The following is a 5,565-nucleotide window of genomic DNA, read 5'->3' as shown; positions in this document are numbered from 1 at the left end:
TGGAGAACTTTGATTTCTGCACAAAAATAACACCAAGGCAATTCCGCTGAAAACAACGTCAGTCCAGGTTAGTTCCATTCAAATCATGCAAATTATAGTCCAAAACAAGGGCAAAAGAGTTTGGAAAAGTAGATACGTTGGAGACGTATCAGATACCATCTATTCGTACTGCTTCATGTTGTTTTGATTGAAGTGTTGACACTTGCGGCTTATTATTATTTGCTCGCTAGTTGATTATGCCATTGATATGAGTTTACCCTGAGACCTAGATGTCATTTGCTTATGTGGTTTGCTTGTGATGTTGCTGAAATTCTGGTTATGAGTTAGACATAGTTGCAACAAGAAGATCAAACAGAGTTCGTCAAACTTTTTCTTTTGTCTCTTTCAGTTTGTCAACTGAATTTCTTGAGGACAAGCAAGGCTTTAAGATTGGGGGAGTTGATACGTCTCCGTCGTATCTACTTTCCCGAACTCTTTTGCCCTTGTTTTGGACTCTAATTTGCAAGATTTGAATGGAACTAACCCGTACTGACGCTATTTTCAACAGAATTGCCATGGTGTTGTTTTTTGTGCAGAAATAAAAGTTCTCGGAACGTCCTGAAAATTTATGGAAATTTTTTCTGGAATAAAAGAAAAATACCTGCGCAAAGATCCACCTGAGGGGGCGTGCCAGTGAGCCACAAGCCCACAGGCCGTGGCCACCCCCTAGGTCGCGCTGTGTAGGCTTGTGGGGCCCACGTGGCACCACCGCCCCCAATCCCAACTCTATATCTTCCGTTTCGCCTGGAAAAAAATTAGAGAGAAGGTTTCATCGCGTTTTGCGATACGGAGGCGCCGCCACATCCCGTTCTTCATCTGGAGGGCAGATCTGGAGTCCCTTTCGGGCTCCGGAGAGGGGAAATCGTCGCCATCGTCATCGTCAACCTTTCTCCATCGACAATTCCATGATGCTCTTTATCGTTCGTGAGTAATCTCATCGTAGGCTTGCTGGACGGTGATGAGTTGGATGAGATCTATCATGTAATCGAGTTAGTTTTTGACGGGGATTGATCCCTAGTATCCACTATGTTATAGATTGATATTGCTACTACTTGGCTATGCTTAATGCTTGTCACTAGGGCCCGAGTGCCATGATTTTAGATCTGAACCTATTATGTTGTCGCCAATATATGTGTGTTTTAGATCCTAGCTTGCAAGTTGTAGTCACCTACTATGAGTTATGACCCGGCAGCTCCGGAGTGACAATAGTCGGAACCACTCCCGGAGATGACCATCGTATGAGGAGTTCATGTATTCACCGCGTGTTAATGCGTTGATCCGGTTCTTTATTAAAAGGAGAACCTTAATATCCCGTAGTTTTCATTAGGACCCCGTTGCCACGGGAGGAATGGACAATAGATGTCATGCAAGTTCCTTTCCCTAAGCATGTATGACTACATACGGAGTACATGCCTACATTAGATTGATGAACGGGAGCTAGTTACATATCTCTCCGTGTTATAGCTGTTACATGATGAATCACATCTGTCATACTCATCCATCACTAATCCATTGCCTACGAGTCTTTTACTACTGGTCCTCGCTACGTTACTTTGCCTAGGCTTGTCCCTTGCTACAAAAGGGATTGGGCCACTTTGCTACTGCTGTCACTACTGTTGTTACTTGTTACTTTGCTGCTGCTACTACTACTGTTCCTTACTACTAGGCTTGTCTCTTTTCATGATCTACAAGCATAGAAATTTTACTACTCTCCACATAAGGAAATTTATTCTCATCAATAGTGGGAGTATCGTGAAAGACTTGAGCACTACAAATTGTTTCCACGTTAAAAGAGTGATGTTCAGTGAAAGGATACTCAAGAGTATGACAAGTTTTATCATCCCTCTTCTTTATAGCATAAGTATCATCACAATAATCATCATAAATAGGGTGCATGCTTTCATCATAATAATTTTGATCATTCCAAGTGGGGGAACTAAAAAGATCATCTTCATCAAATATAGCATCCCCAAGCTTGTGGCTTTGCATATCATTAGCATCATGGGTATTCAAAGAATTCATGCTAACATTGCAATCATGCTCATGATTCACATATTATATGCCAAGCATTCTATGTAATTCTTCTTTCAGCACATGAGCACAATTTTCCTTCCCATCACGCTCACGAAAGACATTGAAAAGATGGAGCATATGAGGCATCCTCAATTCCATTTTTTGTACTTTTCTAGCGAAAGAACAAGAAACAAAAAAGATTCAATTGCAAGATCTAAAGATATACCTTCAAGCGCTAACCTCCCCGGCAATGGAGCCACAAAAGAGCTTTGTTGACGGGATGTTAGTGCCGCTTACCTAGCCTCCCCGGCAACGGCGCCAGAAAAGAGCTTGATGTTTACTACGCAACCTTCTCCTTGTAGACGTTGTTGGGCCTCCAAGTGCAGAGGTTTGTAGGACAGTACCAATTTTCCCTCAAGTGGGTGACCTCAGGTTTATCAATCCGCAGGAGGCGTAGGATGAAGATGGTCTCTCTCAAGCAACCCTGCAACCAAATAACAAAGAGTCTCTTGTGTCCCCAACACACCCAATACAATGGTAAGTTGTATAGGTGCACTAGTTTGGCGAAGAGAAGGTGATACAAGTGCAATATGGATGGTAGATATAGGTTTTTGTAATCTGAAATTACAAAAACAGTAAGGTAACTAGTAACAAAAGTGAGCACGAACGATATTGCAATGCGTGGAAACAAGGCCTAGGGTTCATACTTTCACTAGTGAAGTTCTCTCAACAATGATAACATAATTGGATCATATAACTAGCCATCAACATGCAACAAAGAGTCACTCCAAAGTCACTAATAGCGGAGAACAAATGAAGAGATTATTGTCGGGTACGAAACCACCACAAAGTTATTCTTTCTGATCGATCTATTCAAGAGTCTGTTGTAAAATAACGCGAAGCTATTCTTTCCGTTCGAAACATCATAGAGTTCGTACTAGAATAACACCTTAAGATACATATCAACCAAGACCCTAATGTCACCTAGATACTCCATTTTCACCTCAAGTATCCGTGGGCATGATTATACGATATGCATCACACAATCTCAGAATCATCTATTCAACCAACACATAGAACTTCAAAGAGTGCCCCGAAGTTTCTACCGGAGAGTCAAAACGTGTGACAACCCATATGCATAGGTTCCCATTGTCACAAAACCCGCCAGTTGATCACCAGAACATACATCGAGTACTCACATGAATATCCAAAGGTGTGCCAACCCATATGCATAGGTTCCCAATGTCACAAACCCGCAAGTTGATCACCACATATAGACACGTGCAAGACATACATCAAGTGTTCTCAAAGACTTAGTCCGATAAGATAACTCCAAAGGGAAAACTCAATTCATTACAAGAAGGGAGAGGGGGAAGAACATCATAAGATCCAACTATAGTAGCAAAGCCCGCGGTACATCGAGATCATTACATCTCAAGAACACGAGAGAGAGAGAGAGAGATCAAACACATAGCTACTCGTACATACCCTCAGCCCCGAGGGAGAACTACTCCCTCCTCGTCATGGAGATCGCCGGGATGATGAAGATGGCCACCGGAGATGGATTCCCCCTCTGGCAGGGTGCCGGAACGGGCTCCAGATTGGTTTTTGGTGGCTACAGAGGCTTGCGGCTGCGGAACTCCCGATCTAGGTTTCTTTTTGGGGGTTTCTGTATTTATAGGAATTTATGCGGTGGAATTACGTCGGTTGGGCCCATGAGGAGGTCACAAGCCTATTAGGTGCGGCCTAGGGGGGTCGCACCTCCCGGGCTTGTGACTCCCTCGTGCCTCTTCTGGCCTTCTTCCAAACCTTCGGGGGTCTCTTTTGGTCCAAAAAAATCATCGTAATAGCATGGAACCATCAAGATAATAGCATATAAAACATCCAAAGTTGACAAGATAACAGCATGGAACCATCAAAAGTTATAGATACGTTGGAGACATATGAAGCATCCCCAAGCTTAACTCATGCTCGTCCTCGAGTAGGGAAGTGATAAAGACCGAATTTTTGATGTGGAATGCTACCTAACATATTTGTCCTTTGTAACTTCTTTCTTGTGGCATGAATGTTCAGATCCGTAATATTCAAAACAATAGTTTACTATCGACATGGAAACAATAATACTTCAAGCAAACTAGCAAAGTAATCATGAACTTTCGAAATAACAAGGCCAAAGAAAGTTATCCCTACAAAAGCATATAGTCTGGCTATGCTCCATCATCTCCACACAATGAATTTAAATCATCCACAACCCCGGTATTGGCCAAGTAATTATTTTTGCACTCTTACTTTCTCAAACTTTTTCAACTCTCACGCAATACATGAGCGTGAGCCATGGATATAGCACTATAGGTGGAATAGAGTGTGGTGGAGGTTGTGAGGCAAAAAGGAGGAGATGGTCACATTGACTCGGTGTATCAAAGGACTATGGAGATGCCCATTAATAGATATCAATGTAAATGAGTAGGGATTGCCATACAAAGGATGCACTAGAGCTATAAGTATGTGAAAGCTCAAAAGGAGAACTAGTGGGTGTGCACCCAACTTGCTTGCTCACGAAGACCTAGGGCAATTTTGAGGAAGCCCATCATTGGAATATACAAGCCAAGTTATATAATGAAAATCCCCACTAGTATATGGAAATGTCAAAACAAGAGACTCTCTATCTTGAAGAACATGGTGCTTTTTAAGCACAAGTGTGGAAAAAGATAGTAGCATTGTCCCTTCTCTCTTTTTCTCTCTTTTTTTGTTTGGGATCTTTGGCCTCTTTTCAATTTTTATTTATTTTCGGTGGGCATCTTTGGCCTCTTTTTTTTATTTCCTCACATGGGACACTGCTCTAACAATGATGATCATCACACTTTTATTTACTCACAACTCAATACTTAGAGCAATGATGACTCTATATGAAATGCCTCCGGCAGTGTACCAGGATGTGCAACGATCTAGCTTAGCGTATGACGTTGAAACATCTCGCTAGCTATCTTGAAGGCACATGTCATGAGATGGAACGGTGGGAGTTGCATGGCAATATATCTCGGAATGGCTATGAAAATGCCATAATAGGTACGTATGGTGGTTGTTATGAGGAAGGTATATGGTGGGTTTGTGCACCGGCAAAAGTTGTGCGGTACTAGAGAGACTAGCAATGGTGGAAGGTGAAAGTGCATCTATACCATGGACTCACATTAGTCATGAAGAACTCATATACTTATTGCGAAAGTTTTTCTTAGTAATCGAAACAATGTGCTAAACGCATACTCCTAGGGGAAGGGTTGGTAGGTGTTAACCATCGCGCGATCCCGACCGCCACACAAAGGATGACAGTCAATAAATCAATTATGCTCCGACTTCCTAACATAGCGGTTCACCATACGTGCATGCTACGGGAATCACTAAGTTCAACACAAGTATTTCTAGATTCACAACACCCTACTAGCATAACTCTAATATTACCATATCCATATCTCAAAACCAATTGAGAGGAATCAAACTTCTCTTACTAATCAATGC

The sequence above is a fragment of the Hordeum vulgare genome, chromosome 2H (assembly GCF_904849725.1).
Source record: "Hordeum vulgare subsp. vulgare chromosome 2H, MorexV3_pseudomolecules_assembly, whole genome shotgun sequence".
NCBI classification, from domain to species: domain Eukaryota; kingdom Viridiplantae; phylum Streptophyta; class Magnoliopsida; order Poales; family Poaceae; genus Hordeum; species Hordeum vulgare.
This window is presented reverse-complemented; position numbering follows the sequence as displayed.